Genomic DNA, 25,125 nt, shown 5'->3' on the forward strand with positions numbered 1-25,125 from the left:
AGCCCTGTAACCTGCTTCTTGTAACCTGCCCTGTAACCTGGAAGCATCCTCAAGTTACAGTTTCAAAATGTGGGGCCTGAAGCAATTGCTCTGATTTATCCTATGTGGGAAAGGACTAGTGTATATGCATATGTGTCTGTGTGTGTCCCTCTCTGTGTGTGCATGTATGCATATGTGGACCCACAAAGGTGAACTCTTGGGGCAGGAAGAATATCACGGCTGGCTTTCCCTTCCTGGTTACAAGCTAAGTCCTACCTATCCAGCGGGAACAGTGGTCACCCAAGGGTAAGAATCTTGATTGTCACAAAAAGATGGAAGAGCATTCCATGCTCAAGGACTGGAAGAATAAACATTGTTAAAATGTCTATACTGCCTAGAGTAATCTACACTTTCAATGCCATCCTGATCAAAATTCCACCAGCATTTTTCAAAGAGCTGGAACAAACAATCCTAAAATTTGTATGGAACCAGAAGAGACCCTGAATTGCTAAGGAAATGTTGAAAAAGAAAAACAACACTGGGGGCATCACGTTACCTGATTTCAAGCTTTACTACCAAGAGAGCATGGTACTGGCACAAAAAAAGACACATAGACCAGTGGAAAAGTGTAGAGAGCCCAGGTATAAAGCCTCAAGTATGGTCAAATAATCTTCAACAAAGCAGGAAAAAATATACATTGGAAAAAAGACAGTTTCTTCAAAAATGGTGCTAGGAAAATTGGACAGCTATGTGTAGAAGAATGAAACTTGACCATTCTCTTACACCATACACAAAGATAAACTCAAAATGGATAAAAGACCTCAACGTGAGGCAGGAATCCATCAAGATCCTAGAGGAAAACATAGGCAGTAACCTCTTTGACATTGGCCACAGCAACTTCTTTCAAGACATGTCCCCAGAGGCAAAGGAAACAAAAGCAAAAATGAATTTTTTGGACTTCATCAAGATCAAAAGTTTTTGCACAGCAAAGGAAACAATCAACAAAACAACGAGGCAACCCATGGAATGGGAGAAGATATTCACAAATGACATTACAGACAAAGGGCTGATATCCAAGATCTATAAAGAACTCCTCAAACTCAACACACATAAAACAGATAATCATGTCAAAAAATGGGCAGAAGACATGAACAGACACTTCTCCAAAGAAGACATACAAATGGCTAACAGACACATGAAAAAATGTTCATCATCATTAGCTATCAGGGAGATTCAAATCAAAACCACATTAAGATACAACCTTACACCAGGTAGAATGGCCAAAATCAGCAAGACAGCAAACAAGTGTTGGAGAGGATGTGGAGAAAGGGGAACCCTCTTACACTCTTGGTGGGAATGCAAAGTTTTGGGAAACAGTGTGGAGATTTCTTAAGAAATTAAAAATAGAACTTCCCTATGACCCTGCAATTGCACTACTAGGTATTTACCGCAAAGATACTGATGTAGGGAAAAGAAGGGCCATCTATACCCTGATGTTCATAGCAACAATGGCCACAGTCACCAAACTATGGAAAGAGCCAAGATGCCCTTCAACAGATGAATGAATAAAGAAGATATGGTCAATATATACAGTGGAGTATTATACCTCCATCAGAAAGGATGAACTTTTGTATCAACATGAATGGTACTGGAGGAGATTATGCTAAGTGAAATAAGTGAAGCAGAGAGAGTCAATTATCATATGGTTTCACTTACTTTTGGAGCATAAGGAATAACATGGAGGGCATTAGAAGAAGGAAAGGAAAAGTGAATTGGGGTAAATTGGGAGGGGAGATGAACCATGAGAGGCTGCGGATTCTGAGAAACAAACTGAGAGTTTTGGAGGGGAGGGGGGTAGGGGGTTGGGTGAGCCTGGTGGTGAGTATTATGGAGGGCACGTATTGCATGGAGCACTGGGTGTGATGCATAAACAATGAATTTTGGAACACTGAAAAAATTTAAATTTAATTTTAAAAAAAGAATCTTGATTGTCTGTCTCAGGAACCCTGTCTCTATGTATAAGGCTGGCATGTTGTAAGATCTCAGCCAAGGAATCATTTGAACTAGGTCCCTGGAGGGAGTGTTCAGAGAAGCTGCCTGCAATTATTCAACTGGGTTAGGTAGGGCATCCTTCTCACAAACATCAAGACAAAACAAAAATAGTTTCAACACCTCCATAGGTAGGTCTTACCCTAGGACCTGTCAGTTTCTCTTTCTCATACCTCCTGCCACACAGACCAAGAGCTTATGACTCTGGCAGAAGCGACACAAGTGCCAAACATTTGCCAAAGTCTGCATTCAGCCCACACTTCTTTTCTTTCATCCCTGCCATGCCTTGCTGGCACGGGACGGTAGGATGCCAGATTCATTGGTCTGAAAAGCCTTATGTTCGCCAGTAAGGAAATGCATCTGCTCAGCCAAAATCCATGTGAATACTGACATTTTTATCTTAATTGTTAGTTAATTTTCTTCAAACATGCATTCACTAATGCTTTTGGCAAGAGCCTATGGTCTTTGCTACCCAATTGAATTCAGTGAGCAATATACTGAGTTCCTACTATGTGCATATAACACAGGAGACAAAAGAAAGAGATTAGTGTCTACTTTCAAGGAGGTCTAATAGGGAAGACAGACGTGTATGCAAATAACTACCACACAGCTACTTGTCTTCTGGGGGTTCCAGACTTTGATAACACACAATTTGTGCCTTGTGTGTTTTCTTCCAAGAAAAATTCTTAATACTGGGCTCACTCGCAGTTCTAAACGTCTAGATAGAAGAGATTTAGGGACAAGAATCTGGAAATCAGAGAGGGGCTTGATGTTGCATTAGATAGCTGTATATAAAACTAAAAAGTCAGCTGTGCACCTGAAAGATGAAGAAGGAATGCTGGAGGCTTGGTTTGAGGAGGGGATGGCTCTGAGCACCAACTGGATAAACTTTCTTTCCTGGTAATCATCACAAGCTATAATTACTTTGTTTATATTTGCTTGATGATCTGTCTTCCTTAGTAGAATATAATCTCATGTGAGCAAAGACCTTGTCTGTCCTGTTTACTGCTGCATCTCCAGCAGCTTCTGGCACAAAGTAGGCTCTGGACCAGTATTTTTGAGTAAATGTATGACGAACATCAGAGAATTCGGAGCTCATGAGAAAAAAATGCATGCAGTTTCACACTTGGTCTAAGCTTAACTCTATGAATAGAGACAGAGATAGATCCTGCCCTTGGGATAAAAAGGCATTGTGAAGGAGGAGTATCACCACTTTGCCTGGAATAATTATTTCATGACATGGCATTTCTGATGGACAATGGGGTAGTGATGGCTGTATCTTTATCATCATACTTAAGTGCCTCTGAATGAAAAGTACACAGTAAAGAAGAAGTAGAAATACCATCAGCAAAGGACCTATTTAGATGTCAAGATTAGTACCACTGGAAAACCACCTTAATCAGTCAACACTCACCTTCTAGAGAAGTAGGGCATGGTGCTCCTGACCTTCCTACTACATCCCAAGGCCTATTGGTCAGTGTGCTTGTATCTGCTTCACTTTTTTTTTTCTTAATATGTAAAAACTTGAAGAAGAAAAAGTTCCTGCTGAGACCACTTGTTTGGCATCCTGGGAAGGACTCAAGAGAATTGTTTGTGTATTTAGCAACAGAATTTTCCATGTTCACTAAATTCTATTGTTTCATATACAACCTGATGTCTGTTATTTTCCCTCCTCTCCAAAGTTCTAGATTTCTCTCAATCTTGAAAGCACAGAAGAGTAATTTCTCCATTTCCTATCATGAGTACTCAAGGGGATGTCTACCTCTGGAAATTAAGTATGCAGTTTTAACTGGAAGTGATAATGAGAACAAAAAACACTTCTTTCCTCCAAGTTGGATCCCCATCAAGATAGTTGGAAAGCTTAAAACTGAATAGCAAATCATTTCTAAAAAGAAAAAAAAAGCAATTGAGTAATGATAGTTAATTCCTCTCATACTAATTATTTACATATGGGTTGCTCATTAAAAGTCTGTATTCAGGCTAGAACTTGATGCTAGAGGAAATAGGCAGCAGATTAAAACACCCCTTAGTCCAGAGAGATATGCTCCTTTCCACATCTAGACAGAAGCCTGAATGCCAGGTAGTCACTGTATATATAAATGCCAATGATTATGAGGTGAGAGTGGGTGGTTTTGTTCATTAAATCAGAGAATTGTGGAAAGGATATTGCACATTGCCTAGTAAAAGGTAGGCTCATTAAATTGTTGTTCCATTATCCTCAATCCAAATCCATTCCAAACAGAGAAAAAATTTTAAAAATATAATGCTTGTTTTTGGAATCATCTTTGAAAATAAAAGGCAGAAATCTTTATGTCTTGCCAGGAGTGGTCCATATCTATTTGGAATACATGTTGATCCAGTATATACCTATTCCTAGGCCTGTCTTGGCCCATACTTTTCCATCAGAGATCCATTCCCAGTCTACCATCACTGGCCAAGGCCAAGGAAGGGAATGAATGGGTCAGGGTGATATGGGATTTTTTCACTGTAAGAACAAAGGCAGTGCCCCAGCAAAATCATTTGGTGCTAAAGAAAACACTTAAGCAAACTTCCAACGGATCTCCTAATTTTACTCCTTACTTAATGCCTTCATCGAAGTCATCTCAGTCTATAATTACTGTTACCATGTTTATTTATATTCACTCATTGATCATCTATATAACTACTCCATTACAAAGTAATCACCATGTGTGCAGAGACCTTATCAGTCCATAGAACCTAGAGATAATTGCCCATTCCTTTATTTCTGCCAACCCTTTATTTCTAAGACTTTCAAGTATGGGTAATGGAAATGTCTCTGACCATCCTTTCAAGTGTTATTTTAATTCCATTACACTCAGTGTTTTTTACTCACCAGCAGAAACCTTTATTTTCTTACTCACACACAGAAACTTAGACTCACTGTGCCCTAATTGGTTGCAAGGAACAGAAACCCTCTCAAATGAGGGAGGAGTCAAGAGGACGGGAAGTTTGTTGTAGGGACATAAAGGGGTCTCATGAGATCTGGAAAAATTGCTCAGGAAACAGAAAAACAGGCCACTTCAGAGATTCTTTCTCACGGTGTCGCTGCCTTTCTCTTTGCTCCATTGTTTTACCAGAGCTTTAATTTCTACATAACTGGCAAGCCACATTTAACCATACCCTTCTCTCCATCTCATTGTCTTTAAATGTGGGTACCTACTGAAAACTGACAACCATACCTCAGTACTCAATCACAGAATTGCAGAGAAAGGAATCAGACTGGCTCAACCTAGCTGTTCTTAGGAGTGTACCAAGACATGTCACCAACGTGTCTATCTGGGGCCACACTCCTTCACCAGAGGTCCATCCTTCATCTATCACCATTGGCCAAAGTAAGCAGGGAAGGAAAGAGATCAAGGTCATGTGGGAGGCAGGGACTGTAGAAGAGCAGAGCCACAGAGAAATGGGTACCAGGCAGTCAGTACACAAACAGGCCAGGACACTCTCAGAAGTCCTATAAGCCATGCTGCTATTTATAAGTATCTTAGAACATATTCTCTGTAGCTAACATAATGCAATTCACCCTTATCTTCCATCTCCATAGGAAAACACAATGATTAAGAAAAACTGAATACACCTTTCACAACAGGTTATGTAGCATATGTGCTAGTATACTCTTACTATCCTTTTGCTGTGACTATATGATTATAGTAAGTACGTTGCTTTTGCCAATGATGATGACGATGATGGTGACAATAACAGCTAATTCTATGACACTTACTATATGTCAAGCAGTGTTCTAAGCTCTTCATATCTATTAAGAAATTTCTCACAAAATCCCTATTAGATAGGCATGATTACTAATCCAATTTTGAGATGAAGAAACTTAAGCACAGAGAGCTGAGCTACCATGGAGCTAATAAATCGTGGGGCCAGATTCAAAGATGGCTCACGTAAAACAAAAACAAAAACAAACAAACAAAAAAAGCAACTGGTAACATAAAGTGCCATTTGATTCTAAACACCCTTTTGATATGAGAAGCTTCACTAATGCTATGTTTTGATGACAGCTAATAATAAGTGCCAACTTTGTGCCTTGCCAAAGGATAGGTTATATGCAGCTTTATTTTTTTCCCTTTGCATTTGCCAGTTATACAGAATCCAAAGGGGGTCCCAGTACTAAAATACAGAGACTCAGGAACAATTCATTTCTCCCAGCTCTTTGATAGTTGTGCCTTGGTGGGGAAAGATGCCAGGTCTGAACCACCACCTCTCCACATTGCGGGAAGAGGAATACTGACCAATCTCACCTCCGAGAGTCCCCTAGTCTGCCCTCCTCATTTCCAGTTTCAGAGATTTTTTATTTCACCCTCTTGATAAACAAAAACAGATTTCTGGGGGAAAAAATAGCATAACAACTTTATTTTTTTCCCCAGAAAGCCACTTTCACAGCAGATGGAACTCAGCATGCTATCTCCCAAATCTTTAGCAAACCTGAAATACGAAGAGTCCCTTAGACCGAGGGCCATGCGTCATCCCATCCTGTGTCTCTTTAACTGACACTTTGAACCAGTGTACACTTCCTTAATCTGGTCCCATTATCAGCCTAATAATACCTCCCGATATTCATAAATGCCTAGCAAGACTTTCAGCTATTTTGTACAGAGAAGAAATATCCAGCTAAATTGAGAAGATTACCACATCACCACATACATCAGTGACAGGCTCTGTGCTATTACAGTTGATTTTTGTTGACAGTTGGCTGTAGGCAGTTGTGTTTCAAATGCCTTTTTTCCCTGGGAAATTAAACAAAATCCCATGCAAAATGCAGCCCTCCAGTTCAAAAACTGTAAATCCCAAATTAGCATTTCATACTTTAAAAGGTAGCATGGCACAATTTTCCATTGAAAGGTCTGTACAGTTGACACAAATGGGTCCTTCAGACATGACACTAATACTGCTGGTGCCTTTTAAGAAAGCCACCTTTTCAGAGAGTATTTTTCCTCTCTCAATAATCTGCATATACTACAGTTCTTGCCTATAAAAGAATAAAAAGGAGGAGAGAGGGAAAAATCTGACTTACTGCTTTAAGTAAATTATGCCCCTAGAAATTTCTAAACAATAGGTTAAACTGAAATGAAATGGGTTAATTAAACCTTCTTAAAAAGGAGAAGGGAAACCTAAGCATGGAAAGGTTAAAAGTCACTTCTTCCACTAAACAACACGAAAAAGGGTACTTGTATAAGCTGGAAAAGCCCCTGTGTCTGGAATGGTCCTGATAGAGGAGCTTCACAACTTTTCTTTGAAACAGGTTAGAGCCCAATTTAACAAAATTTTAACATGTGGGGGCAAAGTCATAAGACTGACAGTGAATAAGGCCATTTGATTCCTAAGATTGGAAATCTATTTTTCTTCTCACCCAGGAGACTCTTCAGAGTGAAGGAGTTTTAAACAGCGCCATTCCTTCATCCAAAACAATTGCTATTTAACTGGGGGAAAAAAAAAAAAAAAGACAATAGTTGTCAGTTGGCTATCCAGGACACAAATGTATTTAGAGAAAGAAATGTAATGTTTATTTCTGGACTGTGGCACAAGCATAAAATACAAGTCAGGCGATTTCACGCCAATCCCTTTGCAAACATTTCACCAACAGCACTTGACTCTTCACCATATAAAGTCATATGTCCAGTAGTCAGAACTGCTGTGCTAAAGCCAAATGAAGATGGGTAGTCTTGACCTTGTCCCTTGACCACTTTCAAAATTTGAATGGAACAAAGTTCTATACTCCTAAAAATAAGAGTTTTTATCTCCTGAGTTTACATGTTCAAAGAAAAACAACTCACTCACTTTTGAGTGGTGAACATGTAAAAAGAAAAATAAATATCAGACCCTCGCCCCACCAAGTAGTTTAGTAATGGCTAGCTCTGCCTTCTCCTTCACTCCAACCATGGTTTGACTCCCCACAATGGAACTCAACTCCAAGAAGGCATAATGCAATAAAAGGCATCATGCAAACTACTTCATGCTGACAAAAAGCAAATCTGCAATTGCCTAGGGAGGGGTTGGAATGGGAAGTGAATGCAAAGAGACAGGAAGGATCTTTCGGAGGTGGCTGGAAATGCCCCGCACCTTGACTGTGGTGGTGCCTACATGGATTTTACATGGATACAATTTATCATATATATGGTGTACTTCAATCAAGTTGATTCACAAAGAAAAAAGACAATCAAGACAGAGATGTCCTACTCCCATGAGACAGAAGTTCATATAGAAGCATAAAGGGGGACATTTAAGAGCTCTCAGCTCCATAGTAATTTCTTGGCAAGAAAAATCTGAACACTATGTAGTTTGTACTCTTAACTGGAGAGTAATAAGCAAAGCTTAAATTACAGTCTTGCCCAGGTGAGAACAAGAAGTGTCCTGATAAAGTGGGGATAAATAACACCACAATCAGATGAGAAATTAACTCTGGATCTGTTACTCTATCTGAAGTCAATTTCTAAACAAACAAAGAAACATACACATTTTGTTTTAAAAAGAAAAAGCAATCCCCATTCCTTTAAGGAATTAAGATTCGTATAGTTTATCTTAGTTTAGAAGCAAGACTTCTCAATGTTCCACAAAGAATTACCTTCTTTACTGTGTCTCAAAGATTCAGACATCTGTGTACAAATCTGAAAGTTATCCTTTTCAGGATACAGGTTGCATTCCTGAACAAAAAAATTCAACCTCCCACAGACAATAGAGGCAATTTAGTGGGGGACAGTTCTTCTCTACTGTCACTCAACAGTGACTGGCCAGGCAGAAGAGGAGACAGTGTCAGAGGGATCCAGGAGTTGCTACTTCATGATATTGGTATTACAAGAAAATTCTAAATTATAAAACAAATTATAAATAATTGTTCCCTTCTAAAAGGATTCTGTACATTACAAAATCGGCAAAGAACAAAACTACGTTTTAAAATTAAATCTCCCTCAGTCCGTTTAAAATGTTATTTTATTTTAAATTGTTTGGAGAACACTTTGCAGGAACTTCTCAGTACATAGTAAGATATGTGTTTCACTATGAACTGGTATTTATGTATCCCCCAAAATGAATAACACAACTTTATTTTTAAAAATCGGCAGATACCACATAATTGCTCCAATTTTGGCCTCTACGACATCCTTAATGAAGCAGGCAATGGGAAATGCAGATTGCCCCATTTTTGAATGGGAAGTTAAATGCAGAGAGCTCAAGTGATTTTCCTGGAGTTACTCATCAAATTAGTAGAAATGGCCCAATAACTGATTTCTTGTTTCCAAATATAGTACTATCTCACTAGACAAATGCTTCTTTCTTCCGGAGTTATATTTGAAAAATATCACATTACACATGGTCTTTTCAAAGAGCTTCTCATATATTATCCATTCATTCATTTATTCACTCAGTAAAGAAACATTTACTAAGAATCTACTAAATGCCAGTCCCTAGATGAATAGTACATGACCTCTTTTTCTTCAGGAGTCTTAGATGTAGTTGGGGTGAAAGATGCATACACACTTTTTAATCAAATAGCAGAGTCCAATGATAACATAGAGAAGATAACACAGAGAAGACTTAGTTAAGCCAGGCTGAGGTGGGGAGGAGAAATTAGAGAATTCGTAGAAGATACGACATCTGAGCTGAGTCATGAAGACGTTGTTAAAGTTAGCCAGGAGAAGGAAAGAGTGGTAGAGAAGAATGTGTGTGTGTGTGTGTGTGTGTGTGTGTGTGTACCATAGGATAATTGAAGATAAAAATTACCAAATCCTAACAATTTAAAGGAATGAAAAAAGAGTATTTGCATTTGAATAATAAAAATGTAAAGCCTCAGAGGTGTGAAGCAACACACACAAACCTGTTAGTTGGTAGAAGTTAGTTAATTCTTGCTTTCCCTTAGCTCCTTTTTCATTATTCTTTCCATCGTCAGTTCAGGTAAAAATGGTAATTAAATGTTTCTTATTTCATGGAAAGATGGCTAGTTATTACATCTTATCTTAAAAAACATAAAATGCCAGGGACGCCTGGGTGGCTCAGTAGGTTAAAGCCTCTGCCTTCAGCTCAGGTCATGATCCCGGGGTCCTGGGATCGAACCCCACAACTGGCTCTCTGTTCAGCGGGGAGCCTGCTTCCCTCTCTCTCTCTGCCTGCCTCTCTGCCTACTTGTGATCTCTGTCAAATAAGTAAATAAAAAATCTTAATATATCTATATGTGTGTGTGTGTGTGTATAAAATGCCATATAAGAATTGTAGTTTTTGAAAAGATTAATTTCTAGTTGGGAGCATCACCGTCCACATCATTTACATATCACTATTTTTTTTCCAAATGGTTTCCTAGATATTATTTCAAAATAACTCAGGGATTAGAAAGCAAAATTCCTGTCTTCTTAGTGCAAATCTGAGGGGAGAGAAAGGCTATGAGAAGAAAAGTGACTCAACAAAACACATGATAAGTGGCAGAGTACAGACTTGAATCCAAGCTTTTAGAATTTCCAACAGGATCTTTCCCCTAGAATGATGTACCTTTAAGTAGGAGGATTTTTTTTTTTGTCTTAATACATAACTGTTCATTGTTTGTTACCAATTTCATATGTACATATTATTCCTTACCTTAAAAATCAAAAATATTATTACTCCGATTGGGGAAGGGAGTTACATGGTGGTAGAAAGACTCAGATACTTAGAACTTTCAAACAGGAAGCACTACTGATCATGTGAATGCAAAGCTACATAACCATAATATTGTAGTTAAAATATGCAAAAGGTAAAATACACTTCTGATTTTAGAAAATAGTATCTTTTATCGAAACTCATTCCAGACCTGTATATTCAATGGCTCCCTTTTATGACAAGGGTAGGGAGAAGGAGTTCTTGGCTTATTTCACTCCATATATTTGGAGGAAGAAACAATTTGCCATGTTATTTTTCAATCACCCAGTGAAATTTAAGTTCTTTTTGACTCTGATGCTATTCCCAATTCAACATTGCTAAATTTTAACTATCCTCCCTTTCAATTAGCTAGGTTTCTGTTTGCTTACTTTGTCCGTGGTTATAGCCTTCCCTCAAGGACCTAAGATCACTGTTTTCCTTTCTCTTTATGCTCTGTGAGCATCAACTATCATGGGGCATGCATGTAATTGTCATTCAGTGTGAAAAAGCCAGCTGGAGGTATCATAATCATGTCAATATACCAGTCAGCAAGAAAACCTCCAAGCTAATTGTTTTCTATTTAGATATAATATTATAAGGATTGAAAACCGCTGCTCCTACAAACTTCTGAGTGATATTATCATGCTTTTTATACTTTTATACAATCAACCAATAAAAAATGTGTGTATATACAAATGTTGCATGTTTATACATGTGTATATATGTGTGTATATGTAAAAATATTACATACTTATACATATATTAAATACATATAAATTATACCAAAGAAAATAAAATGTAGATCCATAAAACATATACAAAATGAGGTATTATTTAATTACTACAGAAGATGGAATCTTTGGATTCTAAGAGACTCTGAGAGGTTAATTGCATCAGACCAGATTGCTGTCTTTAATAATTGCAATGAACTCCACCCAATGAAGACTGCTATTTCCTCTCAGCAGAAATTCTCCAACCTCTCTTAAGGTCTAGCTTGATAATATGTCTGGTGTCCCATGTCCTTTCTGGGTATCAATGTCTTGTTCAATAATCACTTAAGCTCCCTTTTGTTGCTCAAAAACAGTGAAAAATGAAAAAAAAAGATTCATTATTACTATATAATAATCTCATGTACTCAGAGCTAGTAGCCACATACATAAGTGGAACTGAAAATGTAACAAAATGGAGAAAATGTTATTTTGTAGATCTTCCCTAGGGAAGAGAATTATATGTGGTAAACAAACAACAACAACAAAAAAAACTTTGTTAACTCTTCAGATGATGGTAGAAGGAAAAGTGAATGTTCCAGGAGGCATTCTCCAATAACAATAAATAGCTGGCAAGTTGCCCTCCAAGAAGATTCAATCTGGTCAGATTCAGAGACTAGTTGTGCTGAGAGGGTACAAACGTGGAGCCAGAACTGGATTGTTCAGGATGATAGAAAAGGATTGAGAAGTGTCACAACAGTCTCCTCCTACCTTCCCCTACATAGCACAGTGCCTTTGCTCTAGCTCAGTGTTGAACAAAGGCACCATGTTATTATCCTGCCAAGCCTGCCTGCATGTCCCAGTCCAGCTACCTCTCTGAGTAGCTGGAAAACTGGAGGACTTTGACTAAGGAGCCTGAAACTTCCTTGCCTAGTTCTGAACTAAGCACTTGAAATGAATCATTGGTTCCTGAAAATTTTTAAGCCAAAAACTCTAGATTCAAATGAAAGCATATCATTTAAAAAAAAAAAAAAAAACAACTAAGGGTAACAAAGTCTGAGAGATTCTAGGTGAAGATGGGGGAGAGAGATCATAAAGAGGCTCAAATATTCTGAGGTAGCCCTAAAGGAATTCCATGAAACCCCAACTACTTTGGAGAGAAGGGTTATAAACTACAAGGCTACATGATCTCAAAAGTTTTCTCCAAATCTGAAACTGTGGGATTCTCATAAACCTTTCCAAAATAATTAAGTGGTTAATTTTAGGATGGGAGTATTATCAGCAAAATGGCAACAGACAGCTCTAGGCTCTCACTGCTCCACAGAAATATTGAAGAACAAACCAAAACTGTCAGAATCAATCTATCAGAACTCTGAAAAACAAAGTTTACAACAGACAAGTGAATGTGGCATCAAGAAAAAGGGAACTTCAAGATACCAAGAGAGCTTTGCAGCATTTTTACTCACCCATGCCTGTCCCCTCCCCAGAACGTGGCAATATTACTGTAGCAGCAGTCCAGATTTCCACTGTGAAGACCCTGGGCTCCAGTTCAGGAGGGAGCAAAGTAAAGTGTATCCACAAATGATTGTATATGTCTGTTTTAAGCAAGAGTGATCTGAAGGCCTGATAAAAGGTACTCATCTCTTTCACCTAACTAGGAACTCAGAGCAGAAAAGCAGTTCGCATCGTTCAAAAATCCTGCAAGCTACACTAACAACACTCAGATGCCTGTGACAAAAGATGACAATCAAAACCTACAACAGACTACTAAGGCCTGGGAACAAAAGCTGGGAAGAGTTTCTTCGGTAAACTAGAACATATAAAAGCAGTCATATACACAGGGAAATTCAGAAAACCATGTGCATACCCAGAGGATAATGAATACTCAGAAAAGGTTTAAGAATACATTAAGTGTTCACCTCAGGCTGATTCCCAGGCCCAGTGTTGGGAAAGCCTAAGCATTGAAGGAGTGCGCATCTACTAAGACTGGGAGAGGTGTTTGTTCAGCTCCGGAATTCAAGGAAATTTCTATCAAAATACTAGCTGAACGCAAGCGAAGGACAGACTTCAGTGGCCATACATAACAAGGAATACAGTTTTTGCAAAAACAGTTCAGGAGAGTTGTTAAACAAATGAACTACTATAGCATTCAGCAAACAAACAAACAAACAAACAAAAATCACAGCAAACCCTAGGAAAAGGGAGTACATATGTTTTCCAGAGTTACTATATTATAAAATCTAAATGTCCAGTTTGAAACAAAGAATCACAAGGTATACAAAGAAACAGGAAAGAATGGTTCATTTAAAGGAACAAAATTAATTAACAGAAACCATCTCTGAGGAAGTCCAAAAATTAGAACTGATAGACTTTAAAACAACTGCCTTAAATATAAACTAATAGTTTAAGAAAAACATGGCTAAAGAACTAAAGGAAATTAGGAAAACAATGTTTAAGCAAATTGAAAAGATCAATAAAGAGACAGAAATCATAAAAAGGTACAAAAAAAAATTCTGCTGAAAATTATAATAACCAAAATGAAAAATTCACTAAAGGGGTTCAAAATTATTTTAAGCCAGACAAAGAAAGAATTAGTGAACTTGAATATAGGACATTGAAATTACTTAGTCTGAATAGAAAAAAAAGAGTAAAATAAATAAATAAATAAATAAATAAATAAACAGAGCCTCAGAAACTTGTGGAATATCATCAAAAAACCAATACACACATTCTCCAGAAGGAGGTGGAAGAAAAAAGGAGAGCAGAAAGAATATTTGAAAAAATATCAACTCAAAACTTCTGAAATTTGATGAAAGACATAAATCTATGAATCCATGAAGCTCAACAAATCCCAAGTGATATAACCCAAAAGATGCACACTGAGACATTTTAAACTATCTAAAGACAAAAAGAAAATCTTAAAAGCAATGAGAGAAGCAATTCATTACATACATGGGATCTTCAGTAAGATTAACAGTTAATTTCTCATCAGAAACTATGAAGGCCAGGAGAGAGCAGGATGGTGTTCACATGCTGAAAGAAAAAAGAAATCTGTCAACCAAGAATTTTACATTTGGCAAAACTGTCCTTCAAAAGTGAGAAATGAATTAAGACACTCCCAGCTAAACAAAGGCTCAGGGAGTTCATTACCACTAGCCCTGCCCTATAAGAAATATTAAATGGAGTCCTTTAAGTTAAAATGTAGGACACTAGACAGTAACTTGAAGACATGAGAAATAGAGATCTCTGGTAAAAGTAAATATATGGGAAAATATAAAATTCATTATTGTTGTGTTTTGGTTTCTATTTGTTATATCCTACAGGATTTAAAAGTCAAAAGAAGTAATTGTAAATAATTATAAATCTTTACTGTTGGGTCCACAATGTATAAAGATATAATCTGTGACAAAAACATTAAGGGGGGGTGGAAAGACAAAGCTATATAGAAGCAGAGTTTTTATATGCTATTGAAGATAAGTTAGTATAAATTTTAATTAGATTGTTATAAATTTGGGATGTTAAATATAATCTCCATGGTTACCATAAAGAAAATACATTAAAAATGTATCAAAGGAAATGAGAAGGGAATCAAAATGGTTCACTACAAAAATATCAATCAAACACAAAAGAAGTTTGTAATGGGGGATATGAAGGACAAAGAAGATTAAGACATAGATAGCATATAATAAATAAGTCCTTCTTTATCAGTAATTTTAGTTATTTACATCTTCTTTCTTTTTTTTCCTTTTGCCAGTCTAGCTATAAGGTTGTTTACTTTGTTAACCTTTCCAAAGAACCAGCTTTCAATTTCTTTGAGTCTCTGTTGTTTTTCTGTTCTCTATTTTATTTATACCACTCTTATTTGTATTATTTTTTTCTTATTTCTGCAAGCTTTGGGTTTACTCTGCTCTTCTTTTTCTAGTTCTTTAAGATGTAAAGTTAAGTTATTGATTTGAGATCATTTTTTTAAACTATTTTAATTCAATTAATTAACATATAATGTATTAATTGGTTTCAGAGGTACAGGCCTGTGATTCATCAGTCTTATATAATACCCGATGCTCATTATATCACATGCCATCCTTAATGTCCATCACCTAGTCATCCCACCCATCTACCCACTTCCCCTCCAGCAACCCTCAGGTTGTTTCCTATGATTAAGAGTCTTTTATGTTTTGTCTCCCTCTCTGGTTTCACCTTGTTTTTATTTTTCCTCTCTTGATGACCCTCTGTTTTGTTTTTTAAATTCCACACATCAGTGAGATCATATGATAATTGACTTTCTCTAACTGACTTATTTTGCTTAACATAATACCCTCTAGTTCCATCCACATCATTTCAAATGACAAGATTTCATTTTTTGATCACTAATATTCTTGTGCATGTGTGTGTGTGTACATATGTGTGTATACCACATTTTCTTTATCCATTCATCTGTAGATGGACAACTGGGCTCTTTCCATAGTTTGGCTATTGTGAACATTGCTGTTATAAACATTGGGGTGCAGGTGCCCCTTCGGATCACTACATTTGTATGTTTGGGTAAATACCCAGTAGTGCAATTGCTGGGTTACACGATAGCTCTATTTTCAACTTTTTTATTATTATTATGTTATATTCAACTTTTTAAGGAACCTCCATACTATTTTCCAGAGTGACTGCACCAGCTTGCATTCCCACCAACTGTGTACAACGGTTCCCCTTTCTGCACATCCTCACCAACAACTGTTGTGTCCTGACTAATTTTAGCCATTCTGAATGGTGTGAGGTGGTATATCCTTGTGGTTTTGATTTGTATTTCTCTGACGCCACATGATATTAAACATTTTTTCACGTGTGTTGGCCATTTGGATGTCTTCTCTGGAGAAACGTCTGTTCATGGCTTCTGCCCATTTCTTGACTGGATTATTTGTATTTTGGATGTTAAGTTCTTTATAGATTTTGGATACTAGACCTTTATCTGATGTATCATCTGCAAATATCTTCTCCTATTCTGTCAGTTGTCTTTTGGTTTTGTCAACTGTTTCCTTTCCTGTGTAAAAGCTTTTTATTTTGATGAAGTCCCAATGGTTCATTTTTGCCTTTGTTTCCCTTGCCTTTGGAGACGTGTCAAGCAAGGAGTTGCTGCAGCTGAGGTCAAAGAGGTTGCTGCCTGTGTTCTCCTCTAGGATTTTGATGGATTCTGTCTAACATTTAGGTCTTTCATCCATTTTGAGTCTATTTTTTTACCTGATATTAAACAATACCACCACCCTAAGGAAACCAAAATAGAGGGAAACATCCTCACCATGATAAAAGGCATATATGAAAACCCACAGTTAACAACACACTCAGTGGAGAGGACTAAAATCTCTCCCCCTAGGATCATGGATCAGACAAGGATACTCACTTTTACCACAGCTATTCAACAGTGTACTGGAAGTTCTAGCCAGAGCGATTCAGGCAAGAAAAAAATAAATAAATAAAAGTCACTCTAATTGGGAAGGAAGAAGTAAAACTATCTCCATTAACAAATGACATGATCTTAATATATAAAAAAATCCAAAAGAAGCCACAGGAAAGCTAGTAGATCTAATAACAGATTCAGCTAAGTTACAAAGTACAAGCTCAACACAAAAAAATTATTTGTGAGTCTATACACCTGCAATGAATAATCCTAAAAAAAAAAATGTAAGACACAATTCCCTCTACAATAGTATCTGAAGGATGAAATACTTAGAAACACATTTAACCAAAAAGATGAAAGACATGCACACTGAAAACTATAAAACACTTTCCAAAGAAATTAAAGGAAACTTAAAAAAATGGAAAGATATCCCATGTTCATGGGTAAGAAAGCAAAATATTGCAAAGATGACAATTTATCAAAATTCCAACAGCCTTTTTGCAGAAATGGAGTTGGATCCTTCAAATTCATGTGTTAGTACAAAAGGTCCCAAATAGCCAAATAATCCTGAAAAAGAACAAAGTCAGAGGATCTTAATTTCCTAAATTCAAAACTTACTACAAAGCTAAAGAAACCAAAGCAGTTTGGTACTGACATAAGTGTAGACATACAGCATTAAAATAGAACTGAGAGTCCAGAAATAAACCCATGTTTCTATGACCAATTAACTTTTGACAAGGGTGCCATGCCCATTCACCAGGGAAAGACAAGAACAGTCTTTAACAATAGTGTTGGTAAAACTGAACTGCTACCTGTGAAAGAATGAAGTTGAACCCCCATTTCACATCATATACAAAAATTAACTCAAAATGGATCAATATCAAAATATGAGAGCTAAAAACCATAAAACTCACAGTAAAAAATAGGGATAAATCTTTATAGAATTTGGTTTGGCAGTGACTTCTTAGGTATGATACCAAAAGCATGAGAAACAAGAAGAGAAAAAAATAAATCAGACTTCATCAAAATTAAAAACTTTTGTGCATCAAAGGACATCTTCTAGAAAGTGAAAAGCCAACTTACAGAATGGGAGACAACATTTGCAAATCTTACATGTGATAGGGCATAATTAATATCCAGAATATAGAACTAATTCGAACAACTCAGCAGAAAAGGACAAACAGTCCAATTCCAAAACTTGAACAGACGCTTCTCCAAAGATGATATACGGATGGCCCATCACATGAAAAGATGTTCAACATCATTAGTCACTAGAGAAATGCAAATGAAAACCATGATGAGGTACCACTTCACACCTACTAGAATGGCTACAATTTTTAAAATGGAATATAAGTGTTGACAAGGATATGGAGAAATTGGAACCCTGAGATATTGCTGATGGGGATGTAAAATGGTGCAGCTACTATGAAAAACAACTTGGCAGATCCTCAGAAACTAAATAAAAAATTACCGTATGCCCCAGCAATTCAACTCCTAATGTGGAATATGTATATATATGTATATACATATATATACACATACATATATATGTGTATATATATATTTCTTAATATATGGGGTATAGGTGTATATGCCCCAAAGAATTCGAAGCAAATACCTGTGTACCAATGTTTAGTGAAGCATTATTTATAATAACTCGAAAGTAGAAATAACCTAAGTGTCCACTGACAAGTGAATGGATTAACAAAATGTGACATATACATATGATGGAATACTACTCAATCAAAAAAAAAAAAAAGAAGACTATAGTTCTGATACATGCAACAACATGGATGAACCTTGAAAACACACTAAGCGAAATAAAGCCAGGCACAAAAAGTCAAATATCATATAATTTCACTTATATCAAATACCTAGAACAAGCAACTTCCAAGAGATAGAACATAGATCAGCTGTTACCCCCAGAGACGAGGGGGTAAGGGAAACAGGGAGTTGTGGCTTAACTGGTACAGACTCCTGTTTGGATTGAGGGGGAGAAAAATGGAAACAGATGCCTGCACAACACTGTGAATGTAACTAATGTTAGCGAATGGGACACTTCCAAGTAGTTCAAATGGCAAATTCTGGTATATATACTTTACCACAATATTTTTTTTTTAAATAAAATGAGATCCAAGGAGGCTATTTAACATTTCTTAGCACTCATCTTTATTTCTGTTTTGTACCACTGGAAGGTTAGCGGTATCTCTTTAGCATATCCAAATATTTAGCAGGGCTCTATTTAAGTGGCACAATAAAAGCAATGAAAAAATAAGTTGAAGGATGTGTGTGTGTGTGTGTGTGTGTGTGTGTGTGTGTGTTTGTGCGCCCATATAATGGCCTACTCTTTTGCACTGAAAAATACAATTATCTATCCATAAAGCAACACAGAAATGAATAAAATTAACTTATAAGTATAAATACTACACATAAACATACAGAGCAAAGGGCAAAAAATGTTTTTGCTGCAATAAAGTCTCTGCTATTACAGTTCTGCATGGGTTTTCCTGCTCTTCACCACATGTTGTCTCTAATCTTTTTGTGTTCCCCCCCTCCTCTCCTTGTTTATTCTTTGCTATAGAGTTAGAATGCTAAATATGACATCAACACTACTTTGCTGCTTATAAGCAATGAACTCCATTTAAAACTCTATTTCTTGTCTTATTTTGAAGCCTACAACTGCTAAAATGTCTCCTACTCCCCCCGTCTTCTTTGGGCATTCTCTTTTTTGGTTTTCTCCGTGTGATCAATCTCTGATCTTCGCCTACCTCAAGCTTCTCCTGATTTATCTGTTCTTTCTGAGTAAATAGGTTAGTCAGTACAGAGCAACCTGACTTACAAACAGCATCATTTTTCTATAAAAAATACCATAAGATAAATAAAGTTATATCATTCAACACAAGAAAACTATCATTAGGAATACATTCTGATTTTCATCATAGTCTATATATCCATAGTGAGGTGAGAAGAATGAAGAAAAGAATCATCTCTACGACTTTGGTTCAGGCTACAACTGAATTCCGTCCTCCAAATATCTATGACATTTAGCAAACAGCTTTGGGAGGAGGCAGAGATCTCTAAAGCAGGGGACTGACAGGATGAACAGAAAGAAAGAGAGGAGATGTGAGAGACATTGGTGAGGGAACACATGACAATACCTACCAACTGGTCAAATGTGTGAGATACGGAAGAAGGAGTACTCGGAGGAAATACCCAGATTTCAGAGACCAGAAGAAAGGTGTGCTGGTGAAAGAAGCCAGTTGGTTTCACTATGGGAACAGGATGGAGGGAAGGGGAGTTTGAAGTTCCAAAGGGATAGAACCATAAGTGGGAGGAGATGTCAAGCAGAACACTGGGATTTAAGAACTGAATCTCAGGAGAGAAGACAAAACAAAGGGGCAATGAGGCAATAAATGGCATGGAAAAGGAACAATTTTAGAGGTGTATAAGGTGGGAGGAATTACTTGGCTTGGCAGATAAGGGGCTACCGATAATATTAAAGAAAGTAGTTTCCTCATGGTAGTGATACTAGGAATCACACAGTAATGGTGAGGGGGCTAAAGTAGGCAGGGATGTCAACATATCAAGAGTTCCTTCTGAAAGGTTGATGCTGAAAAGAAAAACAGCAAGAGGAAAATGGCCTGTGGAGGTAACAATGTAGAGTGAGGGTTTCCAGCTTATTAATATTTTTTAAATATAAAGATGGGGGTAGAATTTAGGGAGGCAAAATAAATGAAGTCAAGGGAAAAGCAGGGCCAAACCGATGAGGCAAGGAGCTGCCGTCGAAGGGAGAGACTGAAATTCAGGACAAAGCTGAAGACTAAGCCTTGGGAAGAAGGATGGCATCTAAAACAGACACGAGAAATGGAAGCCAACGTGAAAGAAGATGGAGGGGAATCACCCAGAATGACTTCCACAGCCTGTTGTGGGGGGGTGGGGTCCAGTGTCCTCTGCTCAACATGAAAAGAGAAGAGGTGGGCTTCAGGGTTCAAAAGCAGTAAAATGACTCAAAAGAGAGAGTGAGCAAGATAAGGAGCAAGCAAGAGAGGACTCAAGTGACTACCAAAACAATAAGCCGATGCCCTCTCTGGAAGCGATGGGAGCTCAGGGAAACCCTAGACTGCAGGGAAGCAAGTGCCAAGACACGGATGTATAAAATAAAGGAAGGATGGCAGAGCATTTGCTGATGATAAAAACAAGGTTCCCAACGGACAGGCAGAGGGCAGAACAGGAGAGCGAGCCAGGGGCTGTGTAGAACCCTGTGGAAGGAATGAGGCAGAGGTGCCTTGTATCTGGTAGGGAAAGCTGTGGCTACCTGATTTACCAGCATGACTCTCCCAAACTGGGTGGAATTTCATTAAATACGTGGAATTCAGTAAGGGAAAGGCTATCTGGTTGCTGATTGGCAAATGATACTTGCCACCTCTTCCCCTAGGCTCAGGAGAGGAATGTGTGGTGCTGAAAGGGACAGATTTTGTTTTCACTCCTGTTGGCTGCCGGCATGGGGCCCAGCAAAAGCAGAGTCACGCAAGTGCAAACTTGCTGCTTTTTCAGCAACGAGCTGGCAGGGAAGAGCTCCTCTCTTTATCATGTATTTATTTATTTATAATTTGTATAGCATCCATATCCAAATGGATTTGAGGCAGTTTGCAATAAAAACACATGTACACATGTCACAAGATACTTAAAATAAAGGTCAGAGAGAGCCTAGAGAAAGGAGGATAGATCTGGCTGGAGCACGTTCTTCTGCAGGAAAAGTAGCCAGGGAGAGGAGACAGCCTGAGGACACAATAGGACGGCAGTCATTCTTCTAGGGGGCACTCTCCCACTGTTAATTTTGTGCATCGCAACCACAAGGGAAAACCTTTTGTCTGGACATGTGCCCAAAACAGAGCTCTCAGGGAAAGCAGAGTAGGGTCTGGTGCACAGTGGGAAGATGCTGCCAAGTCTCCATGCATTGCTCCCCCTGCCCCCGGCCCAGGAGGGAACACTGCTGGGGGTATGCACAGTGATCCTGAATTCAGCAGAGGGGGCCGATCCACCTCTGTCTCCCGGAGACATCCAATGAGACTCCTGAATGCCAAAGTCAGTGTAAGCTAAAGGCAAAAAAGGTCTGGACCCCAGGGTCTTGGAATCAGCCCCATCTCACTGCTTCCTTTAGACACAGCCTCTTCTTCACGTGCACGAAAACCTCAACGGGGCTTGTTTCCAGGTCTGCACAAAAGACCATTGAGTGCCATCCAAGCCATCCTCGCTCTCCAAGAATCCTCACGGAGCAGCACCACAGTGACCACACACTGGGCAGGCAGGATGACCAAGCAGAAAGCACAGAGACCTGCCATCCAGACCCAATGGTGTCCATAACCCCACTTTGTGTTCCTCCACAATGCAGCATTCTTCTGATACAGGACTGGATGCTGCTTTCAGGAATTTCAGAGAGAACCCTTCTCTTCTCACATGCTGCACCCATGCCCAAGTGCACCTGTCACTGGTGAACCTGACTGCGGCTACAGCATTAGCTCAAGGGCTGGGCAGAGTTGGGAGTGGAGCACAAGTGCTAACAATTTGACAACTCTTGTAGTACAGACCCGCTCTCCATCCTGGGCTGTGATGGCAGTTTGCACTTTTTTTTTTTTTTAAATAAGGGGTGAAGTTGTAGTTGGAGGGGTCTCACTTAAAGGATTTTGCATCTCCTGCTAGTATTATGCAGAGGCAGATATGTTCATTAGTGAGAAAAAGAAAGAAGGGGAAAAATAACTAACGAGGCAAATGCAAGGAGTACTGACACCAGAGGAGATGGAAGTGTAAAAACATGTATTAGAAGCTGCAGCCCGGGGTAAGAGCTCGCTAATTTCGTTCTATTCCTGCTTTATTGAAGGAAACAGTTCTTCCAATTTAGCTTGGCGCAGCTGAGGCCACCCAAGGGGTCAGAAATGTCCCGGGAGAATATGCCTCTAGGAAATGCAAAGATCTAGGTGCTACCAGCCTAGAGAAGAGTCAAGTTTGGGCCCACTCATGCTTTTTCCTAACTGGGGCCTCTTCTGTGACTGAGGAAAGGAGGCACAAGGGAATTGGCAAAGAGCGGTCAGTTTGCACCAGCCTCACCAGCAATGCCTGCCAAATTTCAAGGTCAAAGTGTTGGTAAGATGGGCCATCATAGTGTCTCCATTAAGGGGGCTCGTTTTTGAGCTTCACATGTCCATGACATGCCATATAGCTCTGGCAGGCTGAGCATCACACTAATTCCTCATTCTCACAAGGGGATAAAAAGGGAGGGGAGAAGTTACAATCTCAGATGTCCATGGAAATCATCCACTAAAGCTATTTTTTCTTTCACAAGGGATGCGCTTCCTAACTCCCATTATTCTAGGTAATCAGGTATTGTCTCTTATCATATTTGGTGCACTGACAATTCTCTCCCAACATCTCCACCCACCCTAACGACTAGTTGAGTTCGAGTTCGAATACCTTGACATCAGTCTCCAGAACTTTAGGTTTTCTTCCTATTCAGCCTGAGAGAGAGACTTGCCTTCCCCCCATTCTCTGTCATGACCTACAGTGATAGGTTCAAGAGGGCAGAAACTTGGTTCCAGCCTCCCTGATGCTTTGACTCACCCTCGTAAAAAGTTATTGGTGTCAGTGCTGGTCTAGCAATTGCCTCCCCCCCACCACACCCCTTGGCTTCTCTAATTTCACTTCCCCCTGCTGCACCGTACAATAAACTCTAATGAGCTCTCACATTCCTTCACCAATCACCCGCCATCACCAAGTCAGACAAGGAGAGGAAAATAACTTCCTGCAGAAAATCCACATGACCATGAAGTTCTAAGCAACTTAACCAATATACAGAAGTGTCAGCCCCAGTCCACCAAAAAGGGGGAAGAGAGGAGAACCCGAGGGCGTGGGGGTGCGTGGGGAGGGACCAAGAACAACTTAGGAACTAGTTAGAGCTAGAGCTAGAGCTGAGCTAGAAATAACTTTCAATGTTTTGTCCTAGGATTTGTGTTATATATTCCAGTATGTAACAAGAATCAAAATATATGTGATCTGTTCACAATTTTATAGTTATTTTCACCAGGAAATGAACCAACATTCCTTAGCCCCCTACTATGTGGTGGGCCCAGTTGATTATCTTGTATTATCCAAGAGTAGAAATACAAGTTTAAAATTATTTCCAACCCCCATACATATTTTCTGAGTAGTTCCATCAAATATATGCATACCATAAAGATACACAGATACAAATGCACATTTTTCCTTTCTTACCTCTTCATACCTTTCCCTAGGTCATACCCAATTGGTTTCAGTTTAGAATACTACAAGGGCCACAAGAAGGACAGGTGATCAGCCTGGGGTACAGAACTACCACATAACCACTGTGGTTATGTGCACGGAACGCCGCGCAGGGACCAGGGAGACATTACTGGGAAGGTGCCAGCATGGAGCTCTCAGTGGAGACCACACTTTTCCTCCTTAGGTCTCATGGAACACAATGACCCCTTGAGCACTCATTATCACTCTTTTTTAGCAACCACTGCAAGGACAGAGGGAGTCTATACAAAGGGGGAGACTTTCACATCAATACCAAGTGTCACACAGAGCAGAGCTGGGCACAGCCAACTTCCAGGAGAAAAACTAACCAATGAGTCACCAGGAAACCTGAAAGGGCACAAGGAAAGTTAAATTTGAAGATGAGAAAGAATTACTGAAAAGCTTTTTGAAAAATAATACTTTGTAAACTCTCACATACTTATTTCCTTCTTCATGTGTCCCCTAGTAGTAACAGCTGAAAAAAAGTCTTAGAACAGTCTTCAAGGGTTTACATACTTTCAAAGGAAGAGCTGAGGAGAGAGCCAACCCAGGTAAAAGTATTCTATATGCCCCGGACAAGGAAGTAGAGCATTCTGCGTAGAAGAACTAGAGATGGGAGATGCAGAAGGGGAGGAAGGGTAAGCCAGAACATTTATGTCATGGACCACTTAATATGTGAGAAAGTGGTCTCAGAAAGCTAGAAACTTACCCATGAGCACACAGTTACCAATAGGGAGAGCAAGAGCATGAACACATTTTCTGATTTTAACTGCCGTGCTGTCTATATTAAACTCCACCCTTCTAAGTTGGCCTCCTGGTCTGAAATATCTTTTTTTCACCTGGCTACCAGGATCATCATAGAAAATCACTTTCCTCTAGACATCACCCATTTGAAATTTCAGTAGCTCCAGGGCCAGTTACTTACAACAGAGACTCTCAGGTGTTTCTCCCTGCCACTGTGCATCTGATGGGTGCTGTTCACACAGATGGCACTGGATCTCCTGCGTTTACAAAATTAGCCTTGTAGCTCTAAGGCTACCCCCTTTCTTCCCAGTCAGTGGC

The sequence above is a fragment of the Enhydra lutris genome, unplaced genomic scaffold, assembly GCF_002288905.1.
Source record: "Enhydra lutris kenyoni isolate GAN:26980312 unplaced genomic scaffold, ASM228890v2 scaffoldscaffold18, whole genome shotgun sequence".
Taxonomy (NCBI): domain Eukaryota; kingdom Metazoa; phylum Chordata; class Mammalia; order Carnivora; family Mustelidae; genus Enhydra; species Enhydra lutris.